At 46.5% G+C, this 19,235-nt stretch overlaps 1 protein-coding gene across 1 annotated transcript in view; it reads left to right on the top strand.

Annotated features, from left to right (window-relative positions):
* Nucleotides 1-2,770: 2,770 nt before the first annotated feature.
* The window catches only part of myo6a (myosin VIa), a 100,679-nt gene continuing 84,214 nt past the window's right edge, over nt 2,771-19,235 (top strand). Inside the window, exon 1 of the mRNA XM_027279238.1 lies at nt 2,771-2,977. The gene's annotated coding sequence lies outside the window, so the exon portion shown is untranslated. The remainder of the gene's footprint in view (nt 2,978-19,235) is intronic.

The following is a 19,235-nucleotide window of genomic DNA, read 5'->3' on the forward strand; positions in this document are numbered from 1 at the left end:
ATTTTTTATCTGGATACAGATTTAAAGAGACAAAACATCTGAATCTCATCACTGGACAACAACAGCTTCCAAGTTCCACGTTTAAACATTTTATTCAACAACAGGAAGCCTCTTTACGAAGAACTACAAACTCCAACCAAGCCCAAACTTTATAACATAAAACAAGTTTAATGCAGAAGTATCAGATTAATGAACTTTTATATTTCCTACATGAACACAGGCTGTAAACACAAAAGAACTCAGCAATAAATCTGTAGGAGCCATAAAGGCATATATGATGTGTACATAGATCATTTTGTAGTTTATATTTGGGTTATTTTGTTTGTTTTGTTGTTTATTTTTGATATCATAGTAACTGGGTCACAGGAATATAGGCGGTCACATATAGTTAATATATTCACCTGTGCTTTGGCACGGTGGGGAGTAGTAACAATGACAGAGATTTTTTGTTGACCGCTGTTTTTCCTTTGGATCGCTGTGACTGATCTTTCCATACTTTATAGCACATTATAAAAGTTGTTTTTTTGCCTTCTTTAATAAAATCTTTAAATGCATTTTTTAAAATCGGCGAATATTTTGTTACTCAGACATTTAGCAACACCCCACGCTCAGCCTCTCAGCAACTGCTTTGGTTTTTAGTCGCTACAAAATCCCAGAAAAAGACCAAAAACTAAAATACTGTCTTCTTCTCCTGTCGTAGAGCTCCACTGTTGTCTGAAAATGTTATTTTGACTCACACACACACACACACACACACACACTCTATGTCCTGCTGCAACAAATACTCGAAATGTAGATTAATCCGCCGCTGAAAATAGTCCCCCAACAAACGCTGCGTTTAAATAAGAAACTTTATATTTTTAGTGTTTTGAGTCACAGTGTCGGTTTGTTTATTTTCATGAAGTTTGTTGAGAAAGATAAAAAATCTAAAGATGTTTTGTCGTTGTGAAGCGCTGCTCTCGGCTTTCACCCGGGTGTTGAGTGACTTCCTCTTCAGACAGAGTGTCACGTTACCGCTCGCTCAATCATTCATGACTCCTGAATTGTGTCTTGTCGCTCCACTTATGAGCTCCTTCAAACACTCAGAGTATAAAATATAAATTAAACGCCTGAAGTAACGAGCGGATTGATGTGACGGAGTTCAGCCACGTGTTGCTCTTTTATATTTGTTGTTGTTCTATCAACGTTCTCTTCACGTTCTATCAACGTTCTCTTCACGTTAGGTTGAATGATCACCTCCTCTCCGTGAACTCTGCTGACACTGAGGAGCAGTAAGACCTTCAGGAGGATTAACCAGGATAATCTGTGTGTGCTGCACACACAGTGAAGACCTGAAATATTCATCGTACGGCAACAACGGCCAGATGAGATGGAGCCAGCCTCGAGTGGACGTTCGAGGAACTGCAGTTCTCATAGACACATTTGGCTGTGATTGCTTGTTAACAAAATAAAAGCCTAAACAGGATGTTAACTTTTTGTTCAGGTGTCTTATTAAAGCTACAGTTTTGTGGGGTCGTTATTTAATTAGCGGTTCTACAGATCCTGTATGAATGTATATATCTGTGTTTTTGAGTCCTGTCCAGGCATATTTCTGTATATACGTCATAAATGTATCTTTCATGTGTCCAAAATCTCTAAACACACAACGTCCACATGTCTCTGTGAAGTTAGACATTCCACCACAAGTGGACGACAATTATAATTTAATTTACCAGCCACAGAGGCTGCTGCTAGGCTAGCTTGTTTTAGCTTGTCGTTACCTTGATTTAGCCTTTAGTTAACTTTTTCTCAACATGTTGTTAACTTGTTTTAGCTCGTCGTTAGCTTATTTTAGCTCATTGTTAAGTTGTTTTAGCTCGTTGTTAGCTCGTTGTTAACTTATTTTAGCTCATTGTTAGCTTGTTTTAGCTCATTGTTAGCTCATTGTTAGCTTGTTTTAGCTCATTGTTAGCTTGTTTTAGCTCATTGTTAGTTAATTGTTAGCTTGTTTTAGCTCATTGTTAGCTCGTTGTTAGCTTGTTTAGCTTGTTTTAGCTCATTGTTAGCTCGTTGTTAGCTTGTTTTAGCTCATTGTTAACTTATTTTAGCTCATTGTTAGCTTGTTGTTAGCTCATAGTTAGCTTGTTGTTAGCTCATAGTTAGCTTGTTTTAGTTAATTGTTAGCTCGTTTTAGCTCGTTGTTAGCTTGTTTTAGCTCATTGTTAGCTCGTTGTTAGCTTGTTGTTAGCTCATTGTTAGCTCGTTGTTAGCTTGTTGTTAGCTTGTTTTAGCTCATTTTTAACTTGTTGTTAGCTTGTTGTTAGCTCAGTACAGTCGTCATGAACGGGGAAATTAGCTACAGAGACCAAAACAGTTTTTTGTACCAGGCTGTAAACATGTTTATTTCTGCTGTTGGACATTTGGACATGGGGACTTATGGAGACTGACTCACTCGGTGACGTCACAAATATATAACATCTATGGATGTAGCTAGCTAGCTAGCTGAGGACTGACGTAGATTAACCAGCTAGCTACGTCCGGTAGCTGATGCTAGCTCGTTAAATTAGCATAGCATGTTGGTTAGTTAGCATTTTAACATCAGCTAATTAATTAATTAGCTTTTAGCTTTTAGCTAGCACTTTAGAGGAGGGAGGAGCCGACAGAGGCTTGCTCAGCTGTGATTGGAGCACACAGCGCAAAGGGGCGGGGCATCGTTCATATTAATATTAACTATATGTAAATGTTGCAGGCAGCGCCTCCTGCCGGCAGGGGGCGGTGTTTATTTCTCCAGCGGCGTGACGTCACGGGGCAGTTTCCCAGGATAGCTGCGGGAGTCTGAGGCTCGCAGGGCGGGGAGAGAGCGACAACACCGACCGTCATCCGTGGGAGAGGCAGACACCCGGCACGGCTGCGTGCGGGGAGGAGCGCTTCATCTGTGGGATATTCTTTATTAATATAAAAACAAACGCACTCTCCGGGGAGTCCCCGCGGATCTCAGGTAAGAGACGCCGGCAGCCGTGCGCCTGCACCGGGATGAATCCACCGCCTGTCGGTCGGTGTTAGCTTAGCACGCAGCTGTCAGGAGGAAAACCGTGAGCACAGCCGAAAGCTCGGCGCTGACCCTTTATTAAACACCTGTAAACACAGCAGCTGTCAGTCAGGGAGCATTCCCGCGCTCACAGGAGGGAAATTAAACGATTTTAACGACACAAGTCGAGCCTGTGTAGCTTTGTTTGAGAGGAGCCGGCGCCGAACCTCCTTTGAGAAACTCCCAACTGAAGGTTTTTCGATGATTACACGAAGCATCTATGAACTTATACCAAACACTGTATATATTTCGAAACTAGAGGACACGCTTAATAATTCGGCGTATAAATAATCCACCGTGCCTCTTTGTATTTGGGTAAGGCTTCAACTTTTTCAACACAAACAACGGCGCTGCCGCTGCCTCCGAAGGGTGTATTCAGGCGAGCGAGCAGCCCGGCACACAGCATTTAAAAGTTAAAATCTGCAAAATGAGTCACATTTCGTTTATTATATATAAGCCGAATTAAAGATTAAAGTCTGCCGCGTTAGTATAATTCATGATTTATTGTTCTGAATGTGTGTTTTTGGCAGAAAACCGAGGCACATGTAAAGTTTCAGGTTTTGTGAACGAGGTTTGGTTTTTTGCTGAATCTCTGCCCGAGCCTCATCACATCAGAGGGGGGATGAAAAGAGGCCAGAGCCTGGCAGCTGAGAGGAGGAATCAGTGGCGCATGAGAGGCTGTGTTGTTGTTGTTGTTGTTGTACACCAATATGTCAGATCTCACAATGTGTAAGCACGGCTGAGGCCTGCACACACACAGACACACACACACACACTGCTGCTCAGCCTGGAAGAAGAAGAAGAATCAATGGACATGCTTTGCATCAGGCCTCTGTGATATTATCTCCTGAGCAGCGTGCAGACAGCTGAGAGCTGTGTGTGTGTTTCTATCCGTGCTGCACGATTATATAAGAGCTCTCAGTGCTTATTGTGTTTGTCCTGAGCTGGAGCTGCTCTCAGATCACAGCTAAACTCTGTCTGAGCGTCACATTTCAGAGCATGCTTCAGCAGCCCGGGTGGAGGAAGTCTTTGATTTCTGCAGGTGCTCCCTCCTCGCCACACTACAGCCACGTCTGACCTGCGCTTGCAGCAGGAAACAGGGCTTATTGTGAGCGGGCTGTCCTTCCTGCGGCTCCGCGGGGAGTTTCAGGAACTTCAGGGATCAAAGTCCTCTCCAGGAAATGATCCTGGTCATTGGATCAGTGCGTGTTGGATTGTGAAAGTCTCAGCACGTTCTCCTTTTTGGCTGCAGGCCGATGATGATTTGCTCGGCGTCCAAGAGTCTGATTCAGGATCAGCTGTTTAGATGCATCTTCATCCACTTAGCACAGTGCAAGGAATATCCTGGAGGTGTATTCTGCCAAGCCAACGGACTGCAGTTCCTCTAACGTCCACCTGAGGCTGGCTCCAGCAGTGAGTCAGTCTCCATAAGTCCCCATGTCCAAATGTCCAACTTCACAGCAGAAATAAACATGTTTACAGCCTGGTACAAAAAACAGTTTTGGTCTCTGTAGCTAATTTCCCCGTTCATGACAACTGTACTGAGGGTGAATTTATATACAACTCACCTGTTCACATTATATTAAGGCTTAAAGTTATGCAGGATTAAGAGCGTGGACGCTTTGACTGACAGGTTACAGGTCTCTTCTTAATCATTCTTGTGCTTCGAGTTGCTTATCGGACTGTAGAGGAAGTCTCGGCCTGTTGGGATGTTTGTCCTCAGAGGCTGAACCGCCGTCAGATGACAGCTGATGTCTTCAGAGAGGAGCCTGGTCACTGATTGATTAGATTGGGATGTCTCATTATTCGTCTCATCGTCAGCTCGGTGCATTTAAGCGCCACAGCCACGTTGACTTTTATTTTGAAATATGTAGCTGTCACCTGCTTCCTCTGGCTTCTGACCTCAGTCATGAAGTTTGATTTTTATGAACTCTGCGAGCAGTAATTAACCTAACGAACACGTCCTGGTGTGACATCACTGACTCACAAAGACTCTGATTGGCTCATGACCTGAGAGGGGTGGGTTCAGATGCTCTTTCTCCTCTTTCTCTGGAGGAGGTGCTGATGGAGCAGGAGGGGTTCATCCATCTCTAGTTTCTGATGGAGGTCTGGGATCCCCCTCCACCCTCGCGTCCCATCATCCTTTGTAACAAGGGGAACGTGAGCTGACTTGGTGACACCACGGCGAGCCGACCACAGACTGCTGCTGATGTGACGAAGAGTGTCGACTTACACAAACACCGACCGAGCCGAGTTCCAGTGTGCTGCTGGATTACGAGTCAACTTGTAAACAGACGCCACGTGGACTCACGAGACGGGAGCGTGAAACTTTAACGTCGCGGTTCATAAAGTCAACACGAACTCAGATTTATTGGACAGGAACCTGACGAACAGCTGGACGTCAACATCTGCGTGGCCATTATCCTTTGCTGTTTCCTGTTATATCAGTTAATTATGAAACTTCTTGACATTCAGGATAAGATAAGAGTTTAATTAGTGGGCTGATAATGAATGACTCATAAATCTAAAGTCATGAACGAGCTGTTTGAAGAGTTTCTTATTTTATTGTTTTTCTCTGACTCCACTGACAAAAACAGTTGCTGGTCCACCGCTGTTTGTTGGTTCTTGTTCAGAGTTTTAATGCATTAGTTGCTGCAGATCGAGGCAACGGTGGACCAGCAACTCAACAATGTTGCGTGAGGTAACGGTGCTGATTTTGTCTTCGAGCTTCATGCTGGTCCTCCTGTCTGCTCCAACAAACATGCAGACGGTCCGACGAGCTACTGTAGTTAACACACTTCAGGTTAGGGTTGCAAAATTTGGGGAATTTTCAAAGTGGGAAACATTCCATGGGAATTAACGGGAATAATCCAAGAGTTTGCCAACTTAAAGGTCGGTCCTTTAACGGGGAACTTAAATATAGTTGTGGGAAAATATATTTTAGCATGATCTTGACTAAGACATCCAGATTTCATGCAGGTCCACTTAATACTCACATGCACATAGCACACTGCTTACTGCACGGCTACTGAGGCCACGCCCCCTACCTGCACAGGCGATCATCACTTTTGCATGAAGTCTTTGCAGTTATCTGTTTACACTGAAGCGTTTAGCCGCCCGGCTCACGTTAAGAGAACATTTAAAGTATCCATGTCCTGCAGTGACACTTAATCAGTCCACCTTTAGTGAGGGCTGGACCGTTTACCTGCAGGTAACCTCCACACCTTTTTAAATTTTAAAGTTAGTCGTGGAGTGTGGAGCTCCGTCAGTCGGAGGCTGTTTGCTGTTTTTGGACTCGAGTCAGCGGTTCGTGTCCTAACAGGCCACGGAGGAGCTGCAGAAGAGTTTCAGACACACGAACCTACAACGAGGTGTCCAAAACCTGACGGATGTTCCACTAACTGAACTTTTGATTAAACTCTACAAACGTCGTCTGAATCTATTTTTAATCTTCATGTTTGGAGACGTGGCGTTTTATTTTTAGCATCAGACGTCGTCGTCGTCGCCTTTAATCATAGCAGACCTGTGTTTTCTCCCTAACCCTAACCCTTCAGTGCGTTTGTGTGTGTGTGCTACGTCATATCAGCCTGCAAATGAACCCAACCCATCATTATGGTGGAGGTGGAGGTGGCGGCGGCTGTAACCGAGGCAACGGGGGAGGGTGCAGCCATTTGTCCGCTGATCCCGGGGAAGGATCACGTGTCCGTGACCTTTGAAACCTCCTGGTACGGAGCGAGGCCTTGGCCGTGCGGCCTCTGGTGTCAAACTGTGTTTTTGTCCGTCTGAAGAAGTTTCACGTTTAAAAGATGACGTGGATTGTTGGAAACCGATGCAGCACTCCTCCATAGAGATGAGTGTTGTTGACTTAAACATAAAGACTGAGTAAACTTGTTGAACGCAGCCTTTAAAACTCAGTAAATATTAATATTCCTTCCTGTTTCCTCGTCCTGCTGTGTCACGCTGCTCATTAGCGTCAGCGGTTTTACTCAGCGAGGACTTTGACCCGAGTTAATCCGGCCCGTCTCTTAAATATTCAAATGACACAAGAATCCTTGTTTTCAGCCGTCGTCGGGATTTTACAGCTGAACTTTAAACTTCTGACTGCTGCTTTTCTCCAACGCTGAATCTGCAGACGTGTTGGATTAAAGCTGCAACTGTTTAACTTTATTTTCTAAAAATATATCAAGAGTCATGATTGCTTATTTCATTTACATTCATTCTCATTCACTGGTTGATTGTTGGGTCCAAATGAGACCAATGCTGGGTCTCAGTTCTTGTACTTTCATACCTAAACTTAGTATTTCGAGTCCACAACTGCGTCCATGCTGTCAGTTATCGCTCGCTTAAAGAGTGTGGAGCAACCCGGACAGTCCAGAACCCAAAGATGTTTAGGTTGCTTTAATATATAACAAGAAAAGAAGAAGAGGAGGTTTACAGGCCCGGCGGTATGTGGGCAAAATGGCAGAGACATTGATGCCGGACAAGAGTAAATGTGGGACTGACTTTTAGTGGTTGGTGAGAGCTTGGTGAAATAAAAGGCTGAAAGACAGACGCCGAGCTGGACTGACTGCTGCTGGACTAGGCAGTGAGATCAGCTGCTGCTGGGGACCTGGATGATGATTGGCTGTTGAGGTAGGTTGTGGAGGATCTGTGGTTGGTTGTGGAAGATCTGTGGTTGGTTGCAGGGGGTCTGTGGTTGGTTAGGATCTGTGGTTGTTTGCAGTGGGTCTGTGGTTGGTTGCGGAGGATGTGCGGTTGGTTGCGGAGGATCTGTGGTTGGTTGCGGAGGATCTGTGGTTGGTTGCGAAGGATCTGTGGTTGGTTGCGGAGGATCTGTGGTTGGTGGTGGAGGATCTGTGGTTGGTGGTGGAGGATCTGTGGTTGGTTGGTGGAGGATCTGTGGTTGGTTCAGGAGGATCTGTGGTTGGTTGTGGAGGGTCTGTGGTTGGTTGTGGAGGATCTGTGGTTGGTTGCGGAGGATCTGTGGTTGCGGAGAATCTGTGGTTGGTTGCGGAGAATCTGTGGTTGGTTGTGGAGGGTCTGTGGTTGGTTGCGGAGGATCTGTGGTTGGTTGTGGAGGGTCTGTGGTTGGTTGGGAGGATCTGTGGTTGGTTGAGGAGGATCTGTGGTTGGTGGTGGAGGATCTGTGGTTGGTTGTGGAGGGTCTGTGGTTGGTTGTGGAGGATCTGTGGTTGGTTGCGGAGGATCTGTGGTTGGTTGTGGAGGATGTGTGGTTGGTTGTGGAGGATCTGTGGTTGGTTGTGGAGGATCTGTGTTTGTTTGCAGTGGGTCTGTGGTTGGTGGTAGAGGATCTGTGGTTGGTTGCGGAGGATCTGTGGTTGGTTGTGGAGGGTCTGTGGTTGGTTGCGGAGGATCTGTGGTTGGTTGCGGAGGATGTGCAGTTGGTTGCGGAGGATGTGCGGTTGGTTATGGAGGATGTGCGGTTGGTTGCGGAGGATCTGTGTTTGGTTGCGGAGGATGTGCGGTTGGTTGCGGAGGATCTGTGGTTGGTTGCGGAGGATGTGCGGTTGGTTGCGGAGGATCTGTGTTTGTTTGCAGTGGGTCTGTGGTTGGTGGTAGAGGATCTGTGGTTGGTTAGGAGGATCTGTGGTTGGTTGCGGAGGGTCTGTGGTTGGTTGCGGAGGGTCTGTGGTTGGTTGCGGAGGGTCTGTGGTTGGTTGGGGAGGGTCTGTGGTTGGTTGCGGAGGGTCTGTGGTTGGTTGCGGAGGATCTGTGGTTGGTGGTGGAGGATCTGTGGTTGGTTGCGGAGGATCTGTGGTTGGTGGTGGAGGATCTGTGGTTGGTGGTGGAGGATCTGTGGTTGGTTGTGGAGGATCTGTGGTTGGTTCAGGAGGATCTGTGGTTGGTTGTGGAGGGTCTGTGGTTGGTTGTGGAGGATCTGTGGTTGGTTGCGGAGGATCTGTGGTTGCGGAGAATCTGTGGTTGGTTGCGGAGAATCTGTGGTTGGTTGTGGAGGGTCTGTGGTTGGTTGCGGAGGATCTGTGGTTGGTTGTGGAGGGTCTGTGGTTGGTTGGGAGGATCTGTGGTTGGTTGAGGAGGATCTGTGGTTGGTGGTGGAGGATCTGTGGTTGGTTGTGGAGGATCTGTGGTTGGTTGCGGAGGATCTGTGGTTGGTTGTGGAGGATGTGTGGTTGGTTGTGGAGGATCTGTGGTTGGTTGTGGAGGATCTGTGTTTGTTTGCAGTGGGTCTGTGGTTGGTGGTAGAGGATCTGTGGTTGGTTGCGGAGGATCTGTGGTTGGTTGTGGAGGGTCTGTGGTTGGTTGCGGAGGATCTGTGGTTGGTTGCGGAGGATGTGCAGTTGGTTGCGGAGGATGTGCGGTTGGTTATGGAGGATGTGCGGTTGGTTGCGGAGGATCTGTGTTTGGTTGCGGAGGATGTGCGGTTGGTTGCGGAGGATCTGTGGTTGGTTGCGGAGGATGTGCGGTTGGTTGCGGAGGATCTGTGTTTGTTTGCAGTGGGTCTGTGGTTGGTGGTAGAGGATCTGTGGTTGGTTAGGAGGATCTGTGGTTGGTTGCGGAGGGTCTGTGGTTGGTTGCGGAGGGTCTGTGGTTGGTTGCGGAGGGTCTGTGGTTGGTTAGGAGGATCTGTGGTTGGTTGCGGAGGATCTGTGGTTGGTTGCGGAGGGTCTGTGGTTGGTTGCGGAGGATCTGTGGTTGGTGGTGGAGGATCTGTGGTTGGTTGCGGAGGATCTGTGGTTGGTTGCGGAGGATCTGTGGTTGGTGGTGGAGGATCTGTGGTTGGTTGTGGAGGATCTGTGGTTGGTGGTGGAGGATCTGTGGTTGGTGGTGGAGGATCTGTGGTTGGTTGTGGAGGATCTGTGGTTGGTTGTGGAGGATCTGTGGTTGGTGGTGGAGGATCTGTGGTTGGTTGAGGAGGATCTGTGGTTGGTGGTGGAGGATCTGTGGTTGGTTGAGGAGGATCTGTGGTTGGTGGTGGAGGATCTGTGGTTGGTTGTGGAGGATCTGTGGTTGGTGGTGGAGGATCTGTGGTTGGTTGTGGAGGATCTGTGGTTGGTGGTGGAGGATCTGTGGTTGGTTGTGGAGGATCTGTGGTTGGTGGTGGAGGATCTGTGGTTGGTTGTGGAGGATCTGTGGTTGGTGGTGGAGGATCTGTGGTTGGTTGTGGAGGATCTGTGGTTGGTGGTGGAGGATCTGTGGTTGGTTGTGGAGGATCTGTGGTTGGTGGTGGAGGATCTGTGGTTGGTTGTGGAGGATCTGTGGTTGGTGGTGGAGGATCTGTGGTTGGTTGTGGAGGATCTGTGGTTGGTTGTGGAGGATCTGTGGTTGGTTGTGGAGGATCTGTGGTTGGTGGTGGAGGATCTGTGGTTGGTTGAGGAGGATCTGTGGTTGGTGGTGGAGGATCTGTGGTTGGTTGAGGAGGATCTGTGGTTGGTGGTGGAGGATCTGTAGTTGGTTGAGGAGGATCTGTGTCCAGGTTTTGAACATTTCTAACAGTAGCTCCGTCTCCTCCACGTCCCAGCAGTCTCTGTGTTCAGATCATCTTGTTATATTTAGTCACTGCTTCACAGCTCGGTCCTCTACTGGACCTTCCCTCGGTTGCCATGAGATTGGTTACACAACCTTCACACACTGCACACGTTCAGGAGAATCCAGTTTTCAGGTTGATTTTCTCTGCTGCATCAAACACAAAGAATGTGTGTGTGGCTGAATAAGCTGCTGCAGCTCGCCGCCCTCGGTCTCTCGTCTGGTCTTTCAGGGTCTCAGCGGAGCCGACGCCATGCCGGACACTTCCTGTCTGTCTTTTTTAGGGCGTCTGCATAACGTTCCTGTCTGCCAGCTAACGAACTGAGCTGACATGAGCTAACAGTGGTGTTGTGACAACATGGGGCTTGTTTCGTGTCGCAGATTTTTGTTTCTCAGGTGTGAATTGTGACCTCTGTGTCACACCTTGACCTCCACGTCACCTGTCAGGATTATCTAAGATCCTCCTCAAAGACTGAATCCTTTTAAAAGTCTTTGTGTAATGTGCAACTTTTAGCTGCTTATGACTCTTTATTGGCATTAGACTTCGCCTTTAGGAGGATGACTCTCGTCAATCTTTAAGCTGCGTTAACGGTCAGTTTGTCAAAGATCAGCGCTTCACACATTCCACCGCTTCTGCTGAAATCATCAAAACGCAGCTCGGGCTCCGTAAAGACGAGTTTAATCGCTGATCTGGAGTCTGCTTTGTGTGCGCTGGGCAGGTCGGGTTGATTTCTGCTTCAGTGAAAGGAATCACCTGCTGATTGTCTGATACTTCAACACACCTTGCTGAGGTGAGGCGGCGGCGGCAGCAGCGAGGGCGCGGCAGCAGCTGGTTAATCGCTTCAAAGAATGCTGAGTAACATTCAGGAGAGTTTTTAAAGAAAGTTCAGTTTGATCAGGAGACAAAAGGTTTGTTTGTTTGTTACTCAACATTTCACAATAAAAGCATTTGATTTGACAAACACAAGGTGGTCATGACGTCCCCGCAGACTGTCTAAAACCTGGACGTAGTCTCCGTGACGTCCCCACAGACTGTCTAAAACCTGGACGTAGTCTCTGAGACGTTCCCACAGACTGTCTGAAACCTGGACGTAGTCTCCGTGACGTCCCCGCAGACTGTCTGAAACCTGGACGTAGTCTCTGTGACGTCCCCACAGACTGTCTAAAACCTGGACGTAGTCTCTGTGACGTCCCCACAGACTGTCTAAAACCTGGACGTAGTCTCTGTGACGTCCCCACAGACTGTCTAAAACCTGGACGTAGTCTCTGTGACGTCCCCACAGACTGTCTAAAACCTGGACGTAGTCTCTGTGACGTCCCCACAGACTGTCTAAAACCTGGACGTAGTCTCTGTGACGTCCCCACAGACTGTCTAAAACCTGGACGTAGTCTCTGTGACGTCCCCACAGACTGTCTAAAACCTGGACGTAGTCTCTGTGACGTCCCCACAGACTGTCTAAAACCTGGACGTAGTCTCTGTGACGTCCCCACAGACTGTCTAAAACCTGGACGTAGTCTCTGTGACGTCCCCACAGACTGTCTAAAACCTGGACGTAGTCTCTGTGACGTCCCCACAGACTGTCTAAAACCTGGACGTAGTCTCTGTGACGTCCCCACAGACTGTCTAAAACCTGGACGTAGTCTCTGTGACGTCCCCACAGACTGTCTAAAACCTGGACGTAGTCTCTGTGACGTCCCCACAGACTGTCTAAAACCTGGACGTAGTCTCTGTGACGTCCCCGCAGACTGTCTAAAACCTGGACATAGTCTCTGTGACGTCCCCGCAGACTGTCTAAAACCTGGACGTAGTCTCTGTAGTTGAAGCTGTTCGCAGCAGACAGTCATTATGATGGTTTGTATAAAGATAACAGCTGTACAGAGTTCATCATCAGCCTCGTTAGAGTTTAATTTTCTGCCTAATTAGAGAAGAAGTGATAAAACCAATCAGCACGAGGCTGATCCACGAGTTCAACGTGAGTTCACCTCATCTGATCAATACAGGAACAGGCTGATTATTGACTATTGGTCTGGTTCTGTTTGGCTTACTTTGGTCTGGTTGTGTTTGGTTTGGTCTGGTTCTGCTTGGCTTACTTTGGTCTGGTTCTGCTTGGCTTACTTTGGTCTGGTTCTGCTTGGCTTGGTCTGGTTCTGTTTGGTTTGGTCTGGTTCTGCTTGGCTTGGTCTGGTTCTGTTTGGCTTGGTCTGGTTTGGCTTGGCTTGGTTTTAGGTCAGATCTTTGACCCTGCTGCCTCTCTGTCTCTGTCAGTCTGCCCTCGGGCTTTTTGTCCCTGAACACATCAAGGGCTCTGTGTTGTTCACGTGACCCGGCCCGGCCGGCCGGTCATGACAGTGAGCTCTCAGTGAGCAGCGACACAGACCCAACAATCAGCTGTTTGTCAGCGGACGAGTGGGTCGACACACATCATTTTCAAACAGCTTCCTCTGCTGCCGTGAAATGTGGCGTCCTCTCAGACGCACAAAGTGACAGCTGCTGCAGCTCCAGGCCTCCGAGCCGAACACAGTTTGTTTTCTTCGTGTTCTGATCCGGAACAGGGACTCTGATTTAAAGGGTTTTCTGTTAGAGTCCACCCCGATGGATCGACGCGCTGCTGGCAGCTGATGCAGCTCTGCTAGTTCACAGCATGGAGGGAGAGTTTTATATGTGGTGTATCCTCTGTGGCTCAGCTGTACAGCAGCACGTTAACGTGTCCGCAACAACCTTCGTCTCTGAATAACACTCCACAGTTTGACCCGTTCAAACACACATTGTTCATGTCGTGGGAACATTTCCATGAAGCGATGCTCATCGAGCTCACGTTCGCACTCGGACTGGAAATATGAGTTCAGACAAGCTTTCTTTATCCTCTGCAGACACTGAATGTTTGTGACGCTCTAAATAAAGTTCATTATCACCCGCCGCAGCGTGCACGGTGTTTAAATAATTTGATCGGCTCAGTGAAGAGCTGTCCTTCATGGAAATGTCCACACTGCTTCATTTACACACTTTTCTCCGACGTCGAGCTCGAGTGTCACGAGCAGAGCAAACAGCTCTGGGACATCAGTCTGTTTGAATATGGAAACGCTGGTAACCAAATACTGAACCTCTTTGTTATGGAAGGACAGGTGTGTCTGAGAGAAAGGAAGGAAGGATTCCTGGTCAAATACCTGCTGAACTTTGTTTTTAGTGACACTTAGCTGATGATGACATGCTAATATGCAAAGTTTAAACTTTATAAGATAAGAAACTCGACTTTATTGATCCACAGCTCAGGAAACACGAGGACGATTAAATACAATTCAATACATTCAATTACAGAGACTACGTCCAGGTTTTAGACAGTCTGCGGGGACGTCACAGAGACTACGTCCAGGTTTTAGACAGTCTGCGGGGACGTCACGGAGACTACGTCCAGGTTTTAGACAGTCTGCGGGGACGTCACAGAGACTACGTCCAGGTTTTAGACAGTCTGCGGATAAGATGAGATAAACTCATAAATAAACAAATGTTCTCGGTGGACGTCTGAAAGTTTGCACAGCGCAGGATTTTAACTTTGACTGAAACCTCAGAGAACAGCATGATGTATATGAAGTGAGTTTTTTGCTCTGCTGCGATCTGTGAAGTGAAAGTTTGAAGTTTTCAGGCCTGGTGCTCAGCAGTGAAGAGGACTGACCTGATTAATGAGCTTCCTGTCCGTCTTACCTGGTTTTGTTGTTGGACACGTTTTGGTCTTCGTCGTGGCTCACCACCATCGTGAGCTTCGTGATCGAAACATTTCACATTTCACTGAATGTTATCAGGTAACAGTCTGAAGATAAACGGTGCTGAAGTGTCTCTGTGCTGAAGTTTCTCTCTCAGGCTGTTTGATTTAAATTAATTTGATGTTTCACTAAAAGAAGTAGAACTTATTCAGCCAGTTAATTTACATTTCTCCGTCTAATTAACGTGTTCGCTCACTGTTCAAGACCCTTCATTAGCATAGAGCTCGTGTCTGACTGATCGCTGCTTCGAATCATCACGTCTCAGCTTCTGTTTGCTTCTTTAATTTCTCACCTGACTGAGGACGTTAATGGAAGCGATGTTCAGAGCTGGGTTTTTAATATTTAGGGCAGCGTCTGGAAATAGGTCGTACCACTTTCGGTTTAAAAACACATTAACGTGATCCGTCGGTCGAGGCTCAGCCCGGCCATTAGCTGACTGTCGTCGGTACTTTGTGGTTTGTGCATCAGCTGCCGCTGCAGGCCGGAGGGATCAGCCGCCTCCACAGCTGGAGGTCTGATGGTGAAACCAGAAATTATCGACTAAATTTAGCTGCAGAGTCACTCTGCAGAGTGGAGACGAGCTGATCAGGTTTAATGTCAGGAAACTATTAGTTTGAAGTCTCAGGATGGCGACGTGTGTCATGTCCAAACAGAAATATGAACATTTGTTTTGTCAGGAGCAGATACATGTACATATCTCACTATTAAGATGTTTTCTGATGGATCAGTTTGTGAAGTCTAACTGATGCTGGAGGCTCATATTAGTTGTCAAACTTCCCTGTTTTCTTTTTTTTCCCCAAACAGGCTCAAAGTTCAATATTTACAACTCACAACAACAAGAGAAAAGTGTCAAACAAAGCTTCTGGCTACATCCCCTCACACCAAAACTATGAGCTGTTGTAATTATGCAACTATTGGTGCAGTTGAAACAGGTCTGAGATCGCTGCATGTTCCACCACGTTGACGCCTCACCACCTGGACTAACATCCGACTGAAGAAGTCTCTAATTTCCCGGGTTGCATGAACGCAGCCTCGTCCAGCCCATCATCATTACCTGAAATAACCCACGTTACAGCCTCAGTCGTTGTTTCATCTTCCATCCAGGCAGAGGTTTTATTGCTGAGCTGGTGGAAGATGTTCAGTGTGTCGTGATGTTCAGTGTGCGTGGGCTGAGCAGATCGGCTTCAGCAGGTTTGATCTTGTCTCCTCGCAGCTCGTCGTGCAGCGGTTTGTGATTATTAATACTGAATGGAGAGTGACGTTTGAAAGCCGACCGGCCGACACTTTTAGCCTCTCGGTGCTCTGAGGCGGCAGCAGCTGCAGATGTTGTTTTTAGAAATGAATTATTCCCTGTGGGAGGTTTGAATGTTTTAATTAACGTGCTGCACGACACTAAACACAACAACTCGAGAACTTTACCGTCACGAAGCCCAGCTTCACCAAGCTCTCACCAACCACTAAAAGTCTTTTCTCTTCTTAGCTTCCTCCGTCAGCGTCCTCTTCACTCTCTTCTCCTCTGCCATCATGTCCATAGAAGCTGCTGACTGCTGGGTAACCCTTTGTAAAACATAAACCTCTTCTTCTTCTTCCCAGTGGTCCAAAACGTCTGTGGTACAAACACTAACACTCCCCCGGTGTTCTGTGCTCACAGCCCGGCTAACAGACTGAGCTAACATGAGCTAACAGACTGAGCTAACATGAGTTTACAGCAGCTACCAAACTGAGCTAACAGCAGCTAACAGACTGAGCTAACGTGAGCTAACAGCAGCTACAGCTGTCAGCAGTTTACTTCACTGTCCATCATAAACTCTGTAAATCACAGAGAGTTGAGGCGGAGCAGCCGGAGGACATCAGAGGGAAAACCAGAAAACATTTCCTCCATAAAATATGATCCAGTTTCACCAGAATCAGTGAAATAGTTGCTGCTGTGTGACTTAGTGCCGTAAAGCGTTACGTACTTCTCCCGACCCGGAGCCCAAAGTTACATAGTGAGAGAACAGACGTACGAATGACAGAGACACCGTTCAGCTGATCACAGGTCAGTGTGGATCAACTAGAGTTGTTCCATATCCGATACCGGTATCGGGAATTGCTCCGATACTGCTGAAAATGCTGGCATCTGTATCGGCGACTACTTGAGTCCAGGCACCCACAACACAAGAATCGGTATCGGGAGGGAAAAAATGGATTAGGATCTCTACCATCATCAGGATTTAAAATGGGCCTTTTTAAAAACCTAAAACTTGAGCACAGAGTTTACTCCAGTTCAGAGCCACAGAGGACAATACACAGCCTGTGGAGGTTGATGCAAAATAACAGCTCTAATAAAGTTCCCCTCTATTTGTGTCGTAAACACTTCTTCTGCTGGAAATATCCGGACATAACGTCATGCTGTAAACTAGTCACTCAACAAACATGCAGAGAAGCGGTGACATCAGCTCCCTCTTCAAAAAGAACCCAAAACAAATCATGTGATTTCTTTTGTAAAAGAGTTTCCGCACATTACTGGTGAAGCAGTATTTGACCTGAGAGGACTGATTTAATTTCCTCCATGAATAACCTTTTTTATATCACGAAGAAATGCTTTTGTTCACGAGGTAACTTTACAGCGCTGACAATGAGTTACCAGCAACCTTTGATCTCCATTCATCATCCCGGATCGGGCTTTTATACTGCCCTGTTCAGGAAGTCGTCCAGGTGAGAATCCCCTGGAGTCTTTATGTGCACAGGGCGGTTCATTTGAGCTTAAACTGTAACCACAGTATTTTGTACGACTGAATATAAATCAGGGTTTGGCAGGATAGTCCGAGATCAACACTTTGTCTGCAAATGTCTTGGTTGTCCATCTTTTAAGGAGAGGACAAAACATGGACATTTTTGTTGAACTTGTGCGTTCAAGTCGTCTTGGCACGTCTGTCCCTTTTTTAAATTTCATAAATTAAAGGGCTGAGCCTGACAATATTTTTCTTATTATCAATAAATCTCATGAAAAGACCAAAAATAACAACAGTTGGTGTTCATCCATCTCGCAATACTGTCCGACTTCATGTTTTTGGCGCTCGGCACCGAACTCATTGGTTCCTACTGAAAAAAAGATGGCAATAGTTTGTTGGGGACTATTTTTAGTGGTTGATGGATCCAGATTTAAACTATGGTGTGTTTTCAGGGTAATGAAGGAACTCATTGACTTGTTTTTAATAGTTTTTGGACAAGAAAATGGAGCTTTATGCCACAAAGAAGGAATTGGCGCCACCTACAGACGGAAACATGGCTACATGTCGGGAACATTGGTGCCACCAACTGCTTATCTCATGAACTCACTCTAACCAGCGTTCGTTCACATTTTCTTTGCTGAAATTCTGTTAAAATTGGATGGAAACAGTTCATTTGAGTTTTTGTCATTTTACTACTTTAAGAAAATGTACTTGTTAAACTCGTGTGTTCAGCTTTAACACAAAACCTGACGCACACAGTGTTTGTTGTGGCTGTGCTTGAACCTGTGACCTTTCAGCTACAGGGCAGAGTCTCTGACCTCCACACAGTGTAACCAGACTGTTTGAATACAAATGAGATGCATTCAAACTCTTCCTCTCGGTCACGTAGTGATGAGCAGCTGAAGTTATCAGGCTTCACCGATCGAAGACAGTCGTACTCAGGCGGTTTAATGTCCATAATTGAATTTGATAGCCTCTTAGTGCAGCTCTCAGATAGTGCTGAGCTCTGGATAATTACTTTAAATTCCTGTAGAGGACTCGATGCTGCTGTTAAGTTTGCAGTTTGGCAGGAAGCCGCCGAGTAAAGAGGGAGCTGCTGAGCGTTACGTGGATAGAAACTAACGAGCTTCACATCTCATTAGCACCCTGAGGAGTCGAGATGCTCTTAGTTGGCGTTAAACGTGTTTCTCTGATGCTTAAAGCGGATTGATCTGTTTCTGGTCTCTGTAACTTGTTAAATTCTGCTGCTGCTTTTGGGGATTTCTGATCTTTAAACAAGCTTCATCTGGACTTCCCCTCACAGTTCGTCCTGGATAAAGGAAGATCTCTGAGCTGGGACTGGGTGTGCATGTAAACACAGTCTGGTCCATGCCTGTTTTTCCTGTTTTCTCACACATGGTGGTAGTTTGTGGTCTGATGTCCCTCCGGGTGCTTGTGTTCGAGAAAACAAAGCTGGGAAGTCATGAAGTTCGGTGGTAGTCTTTGTTAGGATAATGTCTCAGGTAGAAGAATTTTGGAAGGTAGCTCTACTTCTAGTTTTTAGCGATGGTAGCGGTGTAGGGTTGATTGGTTTCAACGTCCACTTTAAGGATTGGCAGAACGTTTTGTTCAGACATTCATGGTCCCCTCAGGATAAAAACATAAGGTCAAACTGTTCACTACTTTGGTTTATGAACAAAAACCTGCAAAACTAAGCAGTGCTTTGGATTTTTAAGAAATGCTAACATGGTAAACAAAGATGTAACCATCAGCTTTAACACAGTCACATATTCCTGGAGCTCTTCCATCATTTATTGTAATGTTGTTTTGAGACGACGCTTACAGAGCAGCACTACGTGACCTGAACGTTTGTTTTTTTCACATCAGTCGAGGCCGTGAGTAACATCAGAGGTCGTCCCGGAGGGAAAGGATCTCATTCTGTTACAACATGGCCACAGTAACACGATCAGCTGCTCATTTGACTCTGTAACACTCTAATTGGTTTGTTGGCTGCCACAAAAAAACCTCCAGAGAGCTTTAGGACATGTGAGATGATGCAGCCTGTGTCGTCCACGGTCTGAGGGTCGCTTCAGTAATTTCATATGTAGAACGAGAAGATCCAACATTTTGAAATTCATTTGAAGTTTTGAAGAGTTTAATAAGAAAAGACAGAAACTGTAAGCTGTAAAATTCAGCTCACGAACAACCGA

Source organism: Larimichthys crocea, chromosome VI (assembly GCF_000972845.2).
Source record: "Larimichthys crocea isolate SSNF chromosome VI, L_crocea_2.0, whole genome shotgun sequence".
Classification (NCBI taxonomy): domain Eukaryota; kingdom Metazoa; phylum Chordata; class Actinopteri; family Sciaenidae; genus Larimichthys; species Larimichthys crocea.